General features: G+C 42.1%; 1 pseudogene across 1 annotated transcript in view; it reads left to right on the top strand.

Annotated features, from left to right (window-relative positions):
• Window positions 1-21,418, top strand: part of LOC147673926 (uncharacterized) — a 206,331-nt pseudogene that overhangs the window by 144,342 nt on the left and 40,571 nt on the right. The window contains exon 8 of the transcript XR_015302522.1: window positions 13,104-13,331. The product of XR_015302522.1 is annotated as an uncharacterized LOC147673926 (transcript). The remainder of the gene's footprint in view (window positions 1-13,103; window positions 13,332-21,418) is intronic.

Genomic DNA, 21,418 nt, shown 5'->3' on the forward strand with positions numbered 1-21,418 from the left:
TATTGTGAAAATGTCAGTATACAAATACGGGCCTATAACCACGTGGGCCGGCCACGGAGCAAACTGAAATCGTATATGATGAGGAGACATTTACATTATAGAGGTACGTAACGAGCGGGCCATTAGGTTGCAAGAACTAAGGTGTCTAACAGTTGTGGAATCGGTGGACGTACATTTTGTAATTAAATTACGACAGGGCCAGTTACAAAAACAATTTCTAGATATACATTTGCGGGCAAGTACCATGGGTGACGTTAATTCGAACTTTCAATACTACAGTAATCAATAACACATCAGAACTTAATATCAATAGGGATTTCAAAATATTCAATCAATTCTCGTCCCCGCCCGCCATGAGCATCAAAACTGCATTCATATCTCGTGATATCAAGGTTGTTCAACCAGTACACAACAAGGAGTTACGAGTCCCATTTATACCGGCGCCATTTTGGGCGAGGCCGGGCAGGTCCAAGATATAGTCAAAATGTCTCCACCAACCATCGGCCAGACCAGAACCCATTTCGGCCCTTTATGCTACAAGATGGTGTCTTCCATTCAGAAAATATTGTTGGCAGCATTTTGAAAGGAAAGATAAACAGCCGTTCTCCTAGTGAGTCTCACATTGTTACATTTAGGAAGAATGTTGAAGAGTAGTATGTGGAAAATCTGAAGCCATTTTTCTACAAACTCTCAATCAGCCTTGGATGGAAAAAAAATCCTGAAGAATGTACAAACTGAAAACCAATTTTTGTCTGTATAGCATCAACAGCAACGCTTGAGTCAGCTTTGTGTGAAGCCGCCATTTTGATTCAATCAATAACGTCCCCCTGCACACATTCAGGGACCTGGTCGTGTCTTCAGGTGAAACGGATTGTGGGACAAGAAGCAAAAAGGAAAAGGAAAAAAGTTCCGCCGGACCTCGGGAGCCGGCCGCCTATGTCATGTGCGATCTTTGGCCACACCAGGGCAATAGTGAAGCTGCAGCAGGTGCAAATAAGCTTCAGACAGTCTTACAAGCACTGCTCAGAACTCTCAACTATGGCACTCAACATCCAGGACTTGCCATTCGGATCTTGGCGCCTTGTGCTGGTTCCGACCTATTCACACATCGGTCCACTACTGACATCACCTCATAAGCCAACGGGGCACCCCACGCCGACTTTCGGCGCAGCATTGTAGGATGGCCACACCAGTGCGGCAACTTGCTGGACACCACCTCGGTGCCATCCAGATCTCGGCGCGTTCGAGTCACTGTACCGCAAAAGTGACCGGAACTCAGCTGGACACGCCGTCTTTCGGCGCAGCATTGTAGGATGGCCACACCAGTGCGGCAATTTGCTGGACACCACCTCGGTGCCATCCGGATCTCTGCGCGTTCGAGTCACTGTACCGCAAGAGTGACCGCAACTCAGCTGGACACGCCGTCTTTCGGCGCAGCATTGTAGGATGGCCACACCAGTGCGGCAACTTGCTGGACACCACCTCGGTGCCATCCGGATCTCGGCGCGTTGTGCTGCCTTCGGCCTACTGTAGCCGCAAGTGCGGACGCAACTCAGTTGGACGGCGAGTGAAACGCTAAGGGGCGCTCCACTGCAGCCGAGGAGCCTCCATCTTGGGGGAGACGCACAGCCCCCACTGACTGACGCGACCTCACAGGCCAATGGGGCGCCCCACGCCGACTTTCGGCGCAGCATTGTAGGATAGCCACACCAGTGCAGCAACTTGCTGGACACTAACTCGGTGCCATCCGGATCTCGGCGCGTTGTGCTGCCTTCGGCCTATTCGCACATCGGTCCGCTACTGACGCCGCCTCACGTGCCAACGGATTTTCTACGCTTTTTGTAGCCCTATGCCGCATAACAGGTCATGTGACTTGTTTATAAAACTTTTCATTGGTTCATTTTACTTTTGGTTTCCTAAAGATGGAAGGCTTGGTCATATGACCTAAAAATAACACTTTTCATTGGTTTAGAACATTTTTTTTTTCCTAAACGATGAAAGCCCCACCTTGTTTCTGGATGATTCAGACTGAAGCTGGCGTCAGCATGAGAGCACCACCATCTCGTGGCTCCGTCGTGGTCATTCCGCGAGCAATCATGGCAGCCTCTCCCCACCGGAAGCCTGCAGGAGTCGAGGGCCCCCAAGACTTTTGTAGAATCTTCACGGCTGAGGGGACGCTTTCGAGAATGGAGCCCAAGCCCTAGCAGGCAAGCGTCCGAGTTCCAAGGTGTCCCAGGGCCATTTTAGTGGACCAGGCCCAAAACCGAAGAGCCGTCCGCCATTTTAAGAGTCCTGTGGCAGCCGCCTATCGCTGCACTGCAAGAGTGGGCGGAAGTCAACTACATGGTGAGCGAGACGCTGTAGCCGCAAGAGCGGGCGCAACTCAGCTGGATGGCCGCCACCTGGGGAAGCCCGTTCACGCCGCCTCCCCCACGCCCCCCCCGGGCCGCCCCACGCCAATTTTCGGAGCAGCATTGTAGGATACCAAAACCAGTGCGGCAGTTTACTGGACATCACCTGGGTGCCATCCACATCTCAGCGCGTTCTGCTGCCTTGGGACTATTCGCACAACAGACCGCTACTGGCGAGGCCTCCACCCGCACCACCCGGGACGCCCCACGCTGTTTTTCTGAGCTGCATTGTAGGAAACCAAAAACCAGTGCGGCACCCAGGTGACATCACCTGGGTGCCGTCCAGAACTCAGCACGTTGTGCTGCCTTGGGACTATTCGCACAAAAGACAGCTTCTGACCATTGTTGTTTTTTTTTGTTAAAAAATGTTTAAATGTATTTACAGTTTTTGTTGCGTTTGTTATACTTAAAAGTTAATAAAGTTTTATAATCCTACTTTGTTGGAGTGCTATATATTTTTTAAAAATCGGGTGAATGGGGCCTTGAATCGGGTTATTGTCATGTGTGGGCTTTGCAAGTGTACTGCTACAGGATCGGACATTTCAAACTCAAATGCACGTTCTTTTTCTTACCTTTCCGAAGCATGGAGCGCAATAGCAGGCAGAGAAAGGGTGATGCAATTGTTGAACACTGCCTGGCCTGGCAAGTTGCTGGCAGTGCCCCCCCCCCTCGCCCGCTCCTGAAAGAGGACACACACACACCGCCGCCCCGAGTACTTCACAGATCTTTAAAAGACCATGCGCTTGTTCATGAGGCTTAAATGGTTTATCACCCCTTCTAGAACCCCTGCATCGACCCTCTGACGTTTCCTGGAAGAATTACCACGTAACACAATACCAAGCCCTGTCACCTGAAACCCCCGAGGAATCGTGGGGCATATTATCAAGGGGGTTTATCTCCGCTTTTTTGGCTTTAAAAGCCAAGAAAGCGGAGATAAAATTATCTCCCTATTACCAAGCTGTCGCTAACACCAGTTAGTGACAGCTAAAAGGAGATAGCGACCATCTTGGGCCCCGCTTTGCATGTCAGTGATATTTATCACTAATAACATGCAAAGTGGGCGTGCCAAGATGTTAGCGACTGGAAACAGTCCCTAACATCGCTATCTCCTATTACCAACTTTTGGAGATATTCGCGCTAAGCGCGAATATCTCCAAAAGCTAACACCTGCCCTGAGCAGTTCTTAGCCATGTTATCCAATGGGAGGTGGATAACATGGCTAAGAGCATTTGCTCGATAATGCATGAATATCGCTGACTTTTCAGCGATATTCATGCATTGCGGCCGTTTTTTATCGCATTTGCGATAAACCTTGGTAATAGCAAGGTTTATCTGCGATAAAAATCGCCGATGTGCGGCGATAATTTTTGTCTCTAAACAAGTTAGAGACAAAAATTATCGCTAGTTGTTGGTAATATGCCCCCGGGTTTTTGCTTGCAGAAATCGGGAGGCGGGAGACTAGCACTGAAATCAGTAGTCTCACGCCTGAATCGGGAGGGTTGGCATGTCTGGATTCTCTACAGCTGGGGCCATAAACTACATCCGCAGGGCTAGGTGATAGCCTGGGACCGGCCTGGCATCTAAAATGGCTGCCGTGCACGACAAAATTGTGGCATTGGAAAAAAGGCAAGATGGCGCAGACAATGTTTATCAATAAGGATTCATTTATAACAAAATATTTTATCGCACTGACAAATTGGCAGTCAACACTTCCTGATTTCCATCGAATCGAACGTTAACAGACGTCACGCAGCAAAAAAAAAAAAGCTCACGCACAGCCGCTGGAAGACATGTATCAACATATATGAGCCTCCTCAGCCACCCTCAGAAAACATAAGGGATCAGGATACGTCTCCCGCACCCCCTTATACCTAGTAATTTAATTAAAACAAAACACAAAATGGCGAATTCCCGTTTTGCTACCAGTTTGCGGCCCGGGAAGCGCTTCTACCGTGAAAAATCAATTTTTTTTTCCCCACGGGACCCTTTAATAACCCCAACATCATTCCTAGGGGGTCAAGAGGGGAATACCTTGCCCCCTTTCATTAAATTCCCCCTTCGTTTTTCACCTCTTCTTCTCTCTCGATCCTACCGAGAGACAAGATGGCGCACGCACAGCCGCTGGAAGACATATATCAACATATATGAGCCTCCTCAGCCACCCTCAGAAAACATAAGGAATTAGGATACGTCTCCCGCACCCCCTTATACCTAGTAATTTAATTAAAACGAAGCACAAAATGGCGAATTCCCGTTTCGCTACCAGTTTGCGGCCCAGTTCGCGGCCCGGGAAGCGCTTCTACCGTGAAAAATATATATTTTTTTATTTTCCCCACGGGACCCTTTAATAACCCCAACAACATTCCTAGGGGGTCAAGAGGGGTATACCTTGCCCCCTTTCATTAAATTCCCCCTTCGTTTTTCACCTCTTCTTCTCTCTCGATCCTACCGAAAGATAAGATGGCGGCCGCTCCGGACTGTTTAGAATGTTGACAGACACCGGGGAGCCAATCAGCTTCGCATCGCAAAGTTCCGTTTCGCGAAAAGTAAGCGGACCGGAGCGCAGCCCGGAGCGCTGTTACAGATATATATCTTGTTTTGAACGTTAATTTCTCAAAATCTACTGGAGCACATATATTGAGACCTAGCAAAGGCACATCGGGCTAACAGTCCCTACAATTTTGCCAAGTTTCGTGCAAATCCATTCAGCCGTTCGAGCTAAAAGTGAGGCCAACCGCCCTATGGAAATTCCCATGGGAAAAACGCGTTTTGGGACCCCCCTTTTTTCTCGGCCCCCCTTGAGGAAACCCCCCCAAATTTTCAAGGGCTGCTCAGAAACAAAATGTGCCATTTTCCTGAAAATTTCAGCCGATTCCGTCCACAAACGCCAAAGTTATTAGACATAGAATTTTCAAAAGTTCCATAGAGAAAAAATCCTAACTATATATACCTACTGGTGACCGCCAGTAGGTAATATATATATATCATATATATATATATATATATATATATCATATATATATATATATATATATATATATATATATATATATATATATATATATATATATATGGGTCCCTTCACTATATGGGTCCCTGCAGCAAACTTCAGTATCCAGCATGCATTGGGGATGCAGGCACAGCGCAAGGAGAATCACACACCTGTGAGGCATAGGAGGGGCGTAACCACGTGACTGGGAGTGGTCACAGCAAGATAAAACCTAACAGCAAAAGAGCCCCCTTAAGGAGAACAAACTGAAACAGGCACTGAAGAGTCCATTCTAAGGACGAAACGCGTCTGCCAAGCGTTTCAGCAGCTTCCTTTTAATGCTTGTGCAACTTCACTCAAATAAAGCGGCTTTTCCAGTCCCCCGGAGCATGGTCACACTTTTTTCCAAAGATTGGGAGAGAGACTGGTGCGTATATATATATATATATATATATATACATATATATATATATATATATATATATATATATATATATATATATTCACTGAAAAAACCATAGGTTTCACACCAGTTATAGTTAGGTGGAAATTTTACTCGCATAAAACCATTGAAATTCTCACGTTATAGTTAGTTGGACTCACTATAACTTGCGCGTGCAATGCACTGCTGATGACGTCACATATTACATCACTCATGACATGGTCAGTGACATCACTCATGACATCACTGATGACATCTCAAATGACATCACTGATGACAACATCCTTGTGACAAAGTGGCAGACCTCCTATCAGCATAAAATAACCTTTGACACACACATTCAAAAATAGAAACTAACATTTTCTTAAAAAAGGAGAAACCAATACCAATTACAACAACTTATTAGGTAATTCCAACATCTACATACACATCCACCCATTCACCAACAGTTCTATATAGTCACTCATGCATGTACTTACTCATCATATGTACTCATACACCTATACATCCTGTTACACACTAATACTCATCCATATAGTTACTCACACACAAATTCACACATGCAAATAAACTATCAAAAAACCATTTACTTGATTATACTGCTATATACACACCACTACACATACTTCTACAGAAACAGAAACATATTTATTCTCTTAAACAATCAATTATAAAAACACATGCTCACTAACCCACCCATACACACAATCATCCACCCATACAGTCTTGCACACATGCTGTCTTCAAAATACATACAAATAGTGAGTCACTCATTCATGCATCTGTGCTCTAAGTAATATCCCCCACCGAACCATACAGACACTGATACTGATACTCAAAAAAACAACTAATAACCCATATACACACTCATGTAGCTACTCACCAACCCATGCAGCCACTTATACACAAAGTGAGACACAGATACAGATATTTAAATATTTAAACATTACTCACTAATATATGTATTCACTAAGATACACTTAATAAGTCAGTTAACCAATCAATTTTACACAAAAAAAACATCCATTTAGACATTTATTTTCCCATTTATTCTTCCATCAACCTTTAGATATACATATATAAAAAATATGTATTTTTCAGAAAGATACACATTCACTGGATTATGTCATCAGTGATGTCATTTGAGATGTCATCAGTGATGTCATGAGTGATGTCACTGACCATGTCATGAGTGATGTAATATGTGACGTCATCAGCAGTGCATTGCACGCGCAAGTTATAGTGAGTCCAACTAACTATAACGTTGGAATTTCAATGGTTTTATGCGAGTAAAATTTCCACCTAACTATAACTGGTGTGAAACCTATGGTTTTTTCAGTGAATTTAATAGGTTTTTTAAATGCTAATTCCTAACTATAACTGGTGTGAAACCTTTGGTTTTTTCAGTGATATATATATATATTTTACCTACTGGCGGTCGCCAGTAGGTAGTTATAGTTAGGATTTTTTTCAATGCAAAATCTCAAAATTCTATTGTGAATAACTTTGGCGCCGGTTGACGAATCTGCCTGAAAATTTCCTCAAATTTGCCTCGCGAAGCTCCGGTCCTTCCTTGAAAGTTTGGGGGGGATTCGTCAAGCGGGGGCCGAGATAAAAGGGGGCTCCCAAAACGTGTTTTCCCCATGTTAATTTCAATAGGGCGGTCGACCTCACTTTTAGCCCGAACGGCTGAATGGATTTCCACCAAACTTGGCAAAATTGTAGGGACTGGTACCCCGATGTGCCTTTGCTATGTCTCAAGAAATGTGCTCCAGTGATTTTTGAGTAATTTAGGTTCAAAAAAAATAAATATATCTATGGCCGCGCCCCGGTACGCACACCGGGGCGCGCTCCGGGCGCTCCACGCGAGGTGCGCACGGAAAGCTGATTGGCTCTCGGGTGTCTGTAAACATTCGAAACAGTCCGGAGCGGCCGCCATCTTGTGTCTCGGTAGGATCGAGAAACAAGAGGTGGCAAAAACAAAGGGGGAAATGACCATAAGGGGGCAGAGTAGACCCCCCCGACCCCCTAGGTTTGCTGTGGGGGCTATAAAAGGGCCCCGCGGGGCAAAAAAAATATTAATTTTTTTATTTGCGCGGGGGGAGCGCCGGTACGCGCACCGCGGAGCGTACCGGGGAGCGTTCCATGGGGAAAAAATAATGATAGAGTTTTAAAAAAATTGAGCCTTTTTTTATAATTTGGAGGTAGTTCTAAAAAGAACTGTTTTTTTTCTTCTTTTTGTTGTTTTATATTTTTTTTATGTTTTTTGAACAGTTTGTACTTTTTTTGGCTTTTATGAACTATTTTGTATTTTTTTTGTTATTTTTATGGGGAGAAACAAAAAACGGAATTGAAAATGGCGCAACTGGAGTAAAAAAAAATAATGAAAAAATTAGGATTTTTTGGGGCAATTGTGGTTGTCACCAGCAAGGAGGATGAGCTTTAGGCTCTGCTCACCATAGGAGATGGTCTTACCACAAAAAATACAGATGACCCTAAATTCTCCAAACCGTGGTTGAATGCAAGGGATTGTCTCCCTTGTCTTTGGTCCCGATGGAGTGGGTTGTTTTCGTTTGGAGGTGCTGGGTGTAGATTGGGGAGGGTTGCTGGCCAGTTCTCTCATCCCTGCGGCAGAATAGTTGTTCGGATGCTTGCGCTGCATGTGCCTGATCATGGTATGATTCCGAAATGAATATTTTTTATTTGGGTTACCCCTTGAAAGTTCCATGTCACAGATAAGGCAAGTCACCTTTGCCGCATTCACTTTCTTTTTTCCCTCAGGGATGGAAAAAAACTCCCATACAATGTGTGGCTTGGGTTGGTATGGGGTATTGTGTTCTTCCAGCCACCTCCTCCTCGTCCCCTCCTCCTCTTCCTTCTTCCTTCTTGACCACCAATGTGATGTTGTGGTGGTCCTCTTGGTGGTGGTGGTGGTGGTGGTGGTTGTGGTTGAGATGCTCCAGCTGATGCTGCTACTGTAGCCATTTCAAAGTACAAAATATACCTCAAAGATTTCAAAACAGGTCTTCCTCAGTCAAAGGACAAAGTCAGAATAAGGAAAAAAGGTGGGGTCTTTCATCATTTGGAAAAAAAAATGTCCTGAACCAATGAGAAGTGTTATTTTCAGGTCACAAGATCAGGGATTTCATCATTATGAAACCAAAACTGTTCTGCACCAATTAAAAGTGTTATTTTCAGGTCACATGATCCGACGTGCTTACGCAACGCGCCCGCGGGCGCGACTGTGGGCGCGCCCCGGTCACGTCGCGTAAGCGCGTCGGATGTTTACGTTGCGCGATCGTATTCGCTCGAGTGCTTCCGGGTGCGCTTACGCTGTGCGTATCACGTGGACGCAGCTCCGCGATACGTCACAATGATGTTTTCGTTCGCGGCAATAGCGCTAACGGGACGCTCTCCGGAGCGCACCCTGGGGCGCTTCAAAAGACTACGCTTTCCGGGGCGCTCCAAAGCAAATAAATATATATATATATATACATTAAAAAATGTTTTAAATACAAATATAATATAGGATTCATCCATTTTCAAAAATATTACATTTCATAGCTATTGACATTTGCTATTAACAACATTTTGAAATTCACTGAAAAAAACAGGTTTGGGGCCTTATATATAGTTAGGAATTAGCATTTAAAAAACCTATGAAATTCACTGAAAAAAACCATAGGTTTCACACCAGTTATAGTTAGGAATTAGCATTTAAAAAACCAAATAAATTCACTGAAAAAACCATAGGTTTCACATCCGTTATAGTTAGGAATGAGCATTTAAAAAAACTATTAAATTCACTGAAAAAACCATAGGTTTCACACCAGTTATAGTTAGCTGGAAATTTTACTGACGTAAAACCATTGAAATTCCCACGTTATAGTTAGTTGGACTCACTATAACTTGCGCGCCTGCAATGCACTGCTGAGGACGTCACATATTACATCACTCATGACATGGTCAGTGACATCACTCATGACATCACTGATGACACCATCCAGTGAATGTGTGTTTTCTGAAAAATAAATATGTTTTTGTAAAGGTCCATGGAAGAATACATTTTTAAATAAGTGTCTAAATGGATGTTTTAAAAAAAATATTGATTGGTTAACTGGCTTATAAAGTGTATCTTAGTGAATACATATATTAGCGAGTAATTTTTAAATATATGTATCACTCATGACATCACTGATGACACCATCCTTGTGAGAGAGTGACAGACCTCCTTTCAGTGTAATGTAACCCTTGAAACACATATTCAAAAATAGAAACTAACATTTTCAAAAAAATAGAGATACCCATACCAGTTTCAACAACCAATTCAGTATTCAGTAATACCACCATCTATATACACATCCACTCATTCACCAACAGGTCTATATAGTCACTCATACATATATTCACTCATCATATGTAGTGAAACACCAATACATCCTGTTACACACCGACAGTCATCCAAAAGTTACTCACACACCTAATCACACATGCAAAAAAAAAATTGATCATCCATTTATGTGCATATACAACTATACACAAACTACCTCTTTACTTCTAAGGAAACTTACACATACCAAACTACCTCTTTACTTCTAAGGAAACTTACACATACTTACTCTCTTAAACAATCACATATAGAAACACATACTTATTTAAACAAGAACTCTTTCAATCTCTCACTCTCAAATATACTCACTTATATACATCAATACTCACATATACTACATTAAAACATATGTAGTTACTGATAAAGACAGTAGTGAGACAGTCATTCATTCACTAACACACACATATACACACTAAGCCAGTTAACCAATCAATTTCTTTTTTTAAAACATCCATTGAGACACTTATTTAAACATTTATTCTTCCATCGATCTTTACATATACATAAATAAAACATATTGATTTTTCAGAAAGACACACATTCACTGGATGGTGTCATCAGTGATGTCATGAATGATGTCACTGACCATGTCATGAGTGATGTAATATGTGACGTCATCAGCAGTGCATTGCAGGCGCGCAAGTTATTGTGAGTCCAACTGACTATAACGTGGGAATTTCAATGGTATTATGTCAGTAAAATTTCCAGCTAACTATAACTGGTGTGAAACCTATGTTTTTTTCAGTGAATATATATATATATATATATATATATATATATATATATATATATATATATATATATATATATATATATATATATATATATATATATATATATATATGCAGAGAACTCTGGGTAGTTCTCTAGTTTAGGTGGAAAGCTGTGCCAATGTAGAGCACTCTCAACACCAGTGACACTTTAATCATCACGTCGGCCTTGAAATCCAGACAGACTACAGCACGCTCGGGTTCGCAAGAAACAGGTTTAGTGGCACACAACAAAGAGGTAACGAGTTTCAACAGCCGCAGCTGCCTTTGCCTGTGTATATTCTTTATTTTTTTCACTAAACAAAAACCAAGATTACATGGACATTATAGTTAGGCTCAGATTTCCCTCATACAGAACCAGTGAAATTCAGCAGTTATAGGGGAGGCTGAATCATAGTACCGGAGCATAGACCTAGAAGGATGGCTACGAGGATTGGTTCACGCCCTTTGAGGGCAGGCTATAGTTATAGGATCTTCTAGTGTGTGGCGTGAGAGCCTGTTGATTGCTGAGTTGGATCAATGCAAGAGTTTGCTTCTGGCCTTTTAAGGGTTTATTGGAGCCACATGGCGTTCGGTCTGGGGATTAACGCAGATTGTTGGCAGCTTTTGGAGGATTTCGTGGTAGCTCTCGGAGAGTTGTTGTGGGCCTGCTGGAGCTATGTAAGGGTCTGTTTTGAGATTAACCAGGGTCTCATTGAGGCATGTAGGGGGCCTATTGGAGTTTTCCAAGGGTTTTGTCGTTTATAGGAGAGTCAGAAGATAGCTCAGGGTCCACCCATGCTTATTTGGTGATCTTCTGGAAGTTAATAGTCTTTTCAGATATGTGTTGGCGGGATTGAGATTAAAATCTTAATCTCAACTTTTGTCGTAAAACCCCCAGGTATTTTCCTTTGGACTATTCCTTAGGTCCGTCCCGAGCCCCCTGCATCCTGATTTGGAACTTCCGCAAAGGTAGGAAGAAATCGTCTGTCATTTCAACAAACTGCTTCGAAACTGTAGACAGGAATTGATTGACTTTCTCTTCCAAACAGTAATCTATTTTTTTATTTAATTCACAGCAAACAGTCTTTTTGTCTCTTGGGCGCCTAATGGATAGGTTAGAAGGTAAATTACAGAAACAATATGTGCGCCATTCAATGTTTAATTAGGAAAATAAATGTAATGGTGGCCTGGAAATTCTATCAAGAGGAATCCAAACTGCGAATGAAGCTTTAAAATTAATTCAACCTGTTATAAAAAAAATATAGTCATATACATAACAAATCTTTTTTTTTGGTTTTTTTAAAAACTTTTTATTTTCAAAAGTGCAAGGTAAAGAAACATTGCTGGTCACACTTAGCAATATTCATTGTCATGTTACATTCACTACAGGGTATTTAAACAGGTAATACATTGTGCCCAGTTGCCTGATTTTGTAACATAAACTTCACTCATCTAAGTGTCTGGACTCCTGCGTTTGGGCATGTGTGCGGCACTCTAATTGTCGTTGTGGGCTAGTCGCTTAGATCTGGGTCTGATTCCTCCGCCGGGGGTCACAGATATTGCCGCGTAAGGAATTCCACTTGCCCCATACCCGCTCCGACTTTTTGGGACGCCCTCTGTGTGTGAAGACTGCTTTTTCGGCCACCATCGCTTTATCCATATCTTGACACCAGTGTTGTTGTAGGGGGGCAGTGGGCGTGCCCCAATGTTGTGCGATATTACGTTTAGCTAGCATAATCCCAAGGGTCGCCCAGTTCTGTGCTGCGAGGTTAAGGTCTGTTGGCTCCCATATATTGAGAAGGCACCTTCTCGGCTCAGGGGGAACTTGGAAGCCACACACCCGAGTGATTGTCTCCATAACTGCCTCCAAATAATGTGGTATGTTGGGGCAATCCCATATTCTGTGGTAAACCGTGCCCTGTGTTCTACATCCCCGCAGGCAGAGGGGTGTCTCAGCCCGACCGTTTTATGGAGCATGGTTCTAGTGTAGTGCGTCCTGTGCAGGATCTTTAATTGCACTAACTACATGACAAATCTTTGGTGCATATAATTAACTTAAACTATGTAATCATAATTAATCAGCACACATTACGGATTTGTTTTCAATCTACTTTTGCAGAAAGCAGTGCATATGTGTGGCACTCATAACGTGCAGAACACAGAAGAGGTACCAAATGGCCATTTTACGCAAAGTAATGTCATCTCAAGTAAAGGAGACCATCACCCCTACACAAAAGTCAAGAAACAGATCCAACCAGCACACCAAATGGGACCTACTTCTCATCCGTCAATTCCTGCATCATCGAAGCAGCCAAATCCACTCGATCAAGCGAAACTCAAAGAAGAGGTATGCCACTTTCACACTGCAGGCAAAGTTAGGAGCTAGATTACCTTATTTTCAAACCGATGTCCAAGGTCTTGTATCAGGGACCAATGAGCGTGAAAGAGGCCTGGAGACTAGAATCACCTCCAAAGAGAACATGACTCCACATGGAGAAACCGGCAAGGTGCAGTATATGATGGTGGTTTTTATGGTGTTTTCAGGTGGGTGAGGCAAAAATAAAAGTTATCGTGAAGATTAACGTGAATATTTCTAACACTCTTATTCTTGAATTTAAAGACTTAGTTTCATTAGTTCCAGATAAAGAATTTATAAAATCTGGATACATACCCGCTATGTTACGATGATGCATTTAGCTATTTTAATCCTTCCAGAGAACAATAGGGCAATTGGACAGAGCAAATCGATATAACTTCAGAATAACTTCGAACATAATTGGCAAATGACTAAAAGTGTGCAAAAAACATGTTTTTTTATACTTAGGGACTGCCATGGATCCATGGCTAATTGCTACTGTATGATGATAATAATCACTTATGATCAATTGTGTGCTTAAGAAAAACACAGAAATCACCCTTTCTGCAATCTTAGGTTGCATGTGTTGCATTGTATTGGTCTTTCAAATTCTTGAATCATTCTAAGGGCTTAGAATCCCCACAGGTGTCTTCATGCTTCAACAACGCTGCAGTGTTACTGAGGCGAGATACCCGGTATCTGCTACTCTGTGAAAATTACTTTGCAGACGTCAGAATTTGAAAAGCTGACATCTGAATATAGGTGTCCTTTTTGTGCTAGATGAGATATATTTATTTTACATAACTTGTGGGAAAGGCACTTTAACTAAATAAGTATGGCCTGCTCTTGTGTGTTTGCACTTTTTTATTTTAAAGTCGGAAACAAAATTTTTCTTATATGTTTAATGAATGAAACCCATTAAAACAATAATGGGAAAACTTCTTCAGATTACTCATCAAAACACCAAATAAATATAAATACACACATGGAAAGCACTCGAGCAGCTGCGTAAGGCTGAACCTGTTCCTTGAATCACTGGTACGGGCAGCATCCGCCTGCAAGCAGAAATAAATGCAAATCACTTCTTTGCCCGACGCGTTTTGTTTATTCACTTCTTCAAAGGCAATACCATGATTAACACTCCCCCATCGCTTTTAACGTCTATTTAACATCTGCCACGCCCAGATGGGTTGTCCAAATGGAACTCTGGTGATTTCTGGGAAATGGAGTGTCCAAAATAAATTCTCAGATGGAAGCACATTTCTTGTAAGCACTGGATGAACACCCACAAGCGTCACTGTCCTCGATCCAGCGCAGTTGCCCCATGATCAGGTAGGTGAATATCAAGCCTCATGGCCCCCAATTGATTGAGGACATTGACACTTGTGGGGGCTCAGCCAGAGCTTACAAGAAATGTGCTTCCATCTGAGGATTAATTTTGGACACTCCATTTCCCAGAAATCACCACAGTTCCATTCGGGCAGGCCATCTGGGCGTGGCAGATGGACCCATTGTGAAATTTGTCAAAACGGTGTATGTTACATCCCAATTGGTTATTGCTCTCATATGTTCTAATATTCTGACTTTTATGGGATGTATGGTAAAAGGCTTTGGCCATTTTACTGCTTGGCATGGATAGCACTGTGCTAATCCTAAACTTAAAGACTTTGCTGTGGAAATGGTAAAAGACTTTGTCCATTTCTATCTTGGCGTAGATGGCACTGTGCTAATCCTATGCTTAAAGTTTCTTATAAACAAGGGAACCCCATAAAGTTGAACCTGGGGTAGAATGATGCTTTTGAGGAACAATGGTTCAGAGTAGGCCTAATGAGGTCCAAGGGAAAAAGGTGAAAAAAGCGAGTATTTAATAAACGCTAGGGAGCGAAAATTGTAGGTACAAGTAGGAATTTTTATTTTCTCTTTCTTTTTTAAAAGATAAACATAAATATTTTTATACTGTATTTCAGGTGCTCAAGTGAATAGTACGGTGCAGGACGTGACATAAGTGAACGGACTGTCACACAACAACAACAAGGTTAAAAACACAACAATTATATACAATAAAGCAAGTGAAATTCCTTGGGTGGGTCGACGGCGTTTCGATCTATATAGCTTTAGATCATCATCAGGACTGATGAGCCTCCTGAAACTGTAAGATTTGGGATTTCAGTTACACGATATTCTTCCTACATGTATATTTAAACTTACATAGATTATATGCTCCCGGGGATTAATGGAATAGCATGCACATGTTTGTATATTTTCACATGCGCGTTTAATCAAAATATGAAGGAGGTGCATATTTACCTCACCTTGGTGCGCAGCGCTTATTTAACCAAAAAAGGGGGGGCTGAAGCCATGTATAAATACATGCACTATTTTACGCAATTAATTGCCGATTTTTTACGTTACCTTGCCGATGCGTTATCATGCAAGGATGGATTTTCTGACAATACAACTGAATTGGTTGTCGCTTTCCGGAGAGAATCTGGAATAACATGAATTACTTTCAAACAGTGCAGAGATTGTGATTATAGTTATTTCCTAACAATTTATACTTAGGCCACTAGATTGGCCTAGGGGTTGCTATAATGTATGGTATTTTGGTAATTATAGCCAAGCATGCAGTTTAGAAAACCGTTTTATTCTTTTGTTCTAACAGTGCCTGTAACAAAGTAGAGAAGCCCATATTTACTAATGAAGAAAACTTGCATTGGTTTAAATTGATTAAGATCTCTCAATGGGGTGATCCAAGTAGACAGGCATGCAGTTTAGAAAAACGTTTTGTTTTAATAGTGGCTTTATCAAAGAAGAGAAGCCCATATTTACTAATGAATATTCGCTGAAGAAAACTTACATTGGTTTAAATTGATTAAGATCTCTCAATGGGGTGATCCAAGTAGCGCTCAGTCACTTTTAATTGGGACGAGGGTCCTACTTGAACTTATTTAAAATAAAAATAAAAGATAGTGGTTAGAGCCTTTCTAATATCATTATACAATGCTACAGTCATAGGGAGGGAAAAGGCAAGTCAACTTACTTGGAAAATTGAAAGAATTGACAATCTAGAAGAGTCCGTTTAGCGCGTTAGTTGCTTTGGTCATAGGTAATTATTGGCGCCTGTAACTATAAAAACAAGTGTTCGGTACGCGGTTACTGTTACATAGAGAGATTCAGGGTGCTTAGCGTTGCCTCATGTCCAGGGGTAAATTTACTTAATACCGGCGTGTTGGCGTAGCAGAAAAGTGGGGTCCGAGTAGCCTCTCTCGCTGCTGCTTACAAGTCACGGAACGCCCAAGCCGCCATTAATAGCGTGTTGGCTTGGTGCGCGCGCAGAAACAATAGTGTTTCACGACGGCGCATGTGTGACAGAGTCCCCTCGGCTCGCGCTCAGGGAAACTAGTGTTGATCAGTGGCGCATGCGCGGGAGTAAGTAAAGCGCAGACAGAGTATTTCGCATTGGGAACAGCGTGAAATTAGTCAGAAATTAGTGTGAAATTAGTCAGAGCGCTGAAAGTCTACTTGACGAGGTGATTTTAGCGCGGGGATTGTGTCACCCAAGAAGCACTTGATCTAGGATTTCTAAGTAAGAATGAATTCTTATTCCTGAATAACAAAAACCCTCGTACCCCAGTACTTTACACATTGCCTAAAGTTCACAAAGATACAGAACGACCACCCGGAAGACCGATACTATCAGGATGCGGATCTGTTGTAGAACCCCTAGGTAAATATATTGATTTTTTCATTCGAGACTTGGTACAAGACACTGCCACATACGTTAAGGATACCACACACCTGATTAATCTCATTGAGTCACACCCATTCCATCCGGACAGTGAAATCATGGTGACTCTAGACATAGAGTCACTTTACACGAACATTCCTCAGGACAAAGGCATCAATGTATTCAAAAAACATTTGGATAACCGTCCAGCACCACACCAAGTCCCCACAGAATTTATAATAAGCCTTCTGGAAATAGCCCTAACCAAAAACGACTTCCTATTCAAAGATACGTACTATAGGCAATGCAAGGGCACTTCCATGGGGGCAATTTTTGCCCCCAACTTTGCAATTCTGTTCGTGGATGACCTGGAAACAAACGTCATCCTCAACGTAACAAACCCCTTTCGAGACCAAATAAAATCATGGCACAGGTACATCGATGATGTCCTCATGATCTGGAGTGGTGATGAAGAAGCACTAAGCAACTTCTGTATATGGTTAAACACCAACCCAGCAGGCTTGAAATTCACCTACTCACACAGCAGACACCAAATCCACTATTTAGATGTAACCATCAAATGTGAAGAAGAACAACTGTACACTACACTGTTCCGAAAACCGATGGAACGTAATACCCTCCTGCAATACCATAGTGCACACCCCAGGGCTCTGAGGGATGGATTACCCTATGGTCAGTTTCTGAGAATCAGGAGAAATTGTAAATACAAAAATGACTTTTTCTCCGAAGCAGAAGTTCTCTGTGAAAAATTAACTGCAAGAGGCTACCCAAGAAAACTTGTAAGGAGGGCCATGAAAAGGGCTTGGTACACACATAGAGAATACTTGCTTGAACCTCACCCCAAAAAAACTTTATCAAAAATTACCTGTGTTACCACTTTCAATGCAGCTAGCAACCAACTCACTAAAATGATCAAAAAACATTGGAATGTATTAGACCCTTTAGAGCTAAACACCGGGCTTCCCCTATTCTCATTCAAAAGAGGTCGCAACTTAAAGGACCATCTGGTGAGAGCAGCCAGCCAGCCAATCAGACAGGACACAATTGAAACAAGATTGAATATGCCACGAGTTTTAGGGCATTTTAAATGTAATAAGTGCATGGCATGCGAATTCACTACGAACACCAAAGTATTCGAGTATGGAAGTTGTAAGCACACCTTAAACTTTTTCACAAATTGCAATTCAAAAAATGTGATTTACAGTTTTGAGTGTCCTTGTAAATTGCTCTACATCGGACAGACGACTCAACAGATAAAGACAAGAATATCTCAACACAGGAGCAGGATCCGATGCAAAGTGACAACGGCTCCCTTGGTTGAACATTTCCTCGAATTGGGACACTCTGAAAATGACCTGAAGTGGCAGGTTATTGACAAACTTGTACCAAATGCCAGAGGTGGCAATCAACAGACAATTCTGAATCGGCTAGAATGCAAATGGATGTTTTATTGTAAAACAATTGAGAAAGGACTCAATACACTTGATGAATGGAATATGTGCACCTGAGCTATACCAAGTGATGGTTTACTGTATATCTATTGAGTCATGTGCTCTCTTTGCATATCATTTGGAAAATGTGCACCTGAACTTTCGCAAAAGCGGCACAGTACTGTTCTTTTGAAACAAAATGTCCATAAGAGTGTCTGCTTAAAGGTTGTACTTATTGCTTCACATGAATGTTTGGAAATTATGAACCCAATCAGAATTTTCCTCAGCACGATCCTTAAAATTAAAGGCCCGTAATCCCCGCGCTAAAATCACCTCGTCAAGTAGACTTTCAGCGCTCTGACTAATTTAAAACTAATTTCTGACTAATTTCACGCTGTTCCCAATGCGAAATAGTCTGTCTGCGCTTTACTTACTCCTGCGCATGCGCCACTGATCAACACTAGTTTCCCTGAGCGCGAGCCGAGGGGACTCTGTCACACATGCGCCGTCGTGAAACACTGTTGTTTCTGCGCGCGCACCAAGCCAACACGCTATTAATGGCGGCTTGGGCGTTCCGTGACTTGTAAGCAGCAGCGAGAGAGGCTACTCGGACCCCCCTTTTCTGCTACGCCAACACGCTGGTATTAAGTAAGTTTACCCCTGGACATGAGGCAACGCTAAGCACCCTGAATCTCCCTATGTAACAGTAACCGCGTACTGAACACTTGTTTTTATAGTTACAGGCGCCAATAATTACCTATGACCAAAGTAACTAACGCGCTAAACGGATTCTTCTAGATTGTCAATTCTTTTAATTTTCCAAGTAAGTTGACTTGCCTGTTCCCTCCCTATGACTGTAGCATTGTATAATGATATTAGAAAGGCTCTAACCACTATCTTTTATTTTTATTTTAAATAAGTTCAAGTAGGACCCTCGTCCCAATTAAAAGTGACTGAGCGCTACTTGGATCACCCCATTGAGAGATCTTAATCAATTTAAACCAATGTAAGTTTTCTTCAGCGAATATTCATTAGTAAATATGGGCTTCTCTTCTTTGATAAAGCCACTATTAAAACAAAACGTTTTTCTAAACTGCATGCCTGTCTACTTGGATCACCCCATTGAGAGATCTTAATCAATTTAAACCAATGCAAGTTTTCTTCATTAGTAAATATGGGCTTCTCTACTTTGTTACAGGCACTGTTAGAACAAAAGAATAAAACGGTTTTCTAAACTGCATGCTTGGCTATAATTACCAAAATACCATACATTATAGCAACCCCTAGGCCAATCTAGTGGCCTAAGTATAAATTGTTAGGAAATAACTATAATCACAATCTCTGCACTGTTTGAAAGTAATTCATGTTATTCCAGATTCTCTCCGGAAAGCGACAACCAATTCAGTTGTATTGTCAGAAAATCCATCCTTGCCTGATAACGCATCGGCAAGGTAAAGTAAAAAATCGGCAATTAATTGCGTAAAATAGTGCATGTATTTATACATGGCCTCAGCCCCCCCTTTTTTGGTTAAATAAGCGCTGCGCACCAAGGTGAGGTAAATATGCACCTCCTTAATATTTTGATTAAACGCGCATGTGAAAATATACAAACATGTGCATGCTATTCCATTAATCCCCGGGAGCATATAATCTATGTAAGTTTAAATATACATGTAGGAAGAATATCGTGTAACTGAAATCCCAAATCTTACAGTTTCAGGAAGCTCATCAGTCCTGATGATGATCTAAAGCTATATAGATCGAAACGCCGTCGACCCACCCAAGGAATTTCACTTGCTTTATTGTATATAATTGTTGTGTTTTTAACCTTGTTGTTGTTGTGTGACAGTCCGTTCACTTATGTCACGTCCTGCACCGTACTATTCACTTGAGCACCTGAAATACAGTATAAAAATATTTATGTTTATCTTTTATAAAAGAAAGAGAAAATAAAAATTCCTACTTGTACCTACAATTTTCGCTCCCTAGCGTTTATTAAATACTCGCTTTTTTCACCTTTATCCCTTGGACCTCATTAGGCCTACTCTGAACCATTGTTCCTCAAAAGAATCCTATGCTTAAAGACTTTGATAAAAAAGCAGACATTTGAGGTGAGCAAATTTAGAATGTCGCTGGTGTTGAGAGTGCTCTATATCGGTGCAGCTTTCCACCTAAACTAGAGAAGTATCTCTGCATATATATATATATATATATATATATATATATATATGAGGCCCACTTCTGGAAACGGAGCTTTTAATACAAGATTCGTTGCACAGCGCTTTCTGCAGTCCAACTAGTTTCGGCACTACAGCCTTGATCACGGGCAGAAAGTTTTACCAGGTGCTTCTGTGCTCGCGTTTTTTGTAACGTCTCTGATCACGTGACTGATGAAAGCCTGCATCTCCCAGAGTGCATCAATCCGTGCAGGTAATTGTTGTTTGTAGGAAATACTCGTTTTGCTGTCAGAACGATGGTATTCTGCTCAGCTACCTGATGCACACGTTGTTACATGTATCCCAATGGAATCAGTCAGAAAGTCTAAATTCGCGCAATGCAGAAAGTTGAGACATCTTGATTCGCAGGCTCCTGTCTCCAGAACGATTGGAAGGGGAATCATCCCCCCAGCCAAATCCCTTCCAGCGCTGCCGTTGTTTTCGCCATATGACATCTCCTAAGTAGGTTTAGTGGCAGCGTGTGGGTCATGCTCCTTCATCATTTCTTTCCACAAACCTCCGAGTGAGGAGCCTCCAACCCTGCAGGGCGGCCTCTTTAACAACGGGCACGGAGACGCCCGCCAACTTCACAAAAACACACTTGAGGCCCACTTCTGGAAACGGAGCTTTTAATACAAGATTCGTTGCACAGCGCTTTCTGCAGTCCAACTAGTTTCGGCACTA

Source organism: Lissotriton vulgaris, chromosome 12, assembly GCF_964263255.1.
Source record: "Lissotriton vulgaris chromosome 12, aLisVul1.2, whole genome shotgun sequence".
NCBI lineage: Eukaryota > Metazoa > Chordata > Amphibia > Caudata > Salamandridae > Lissotriton > Lissotriton vulgaris.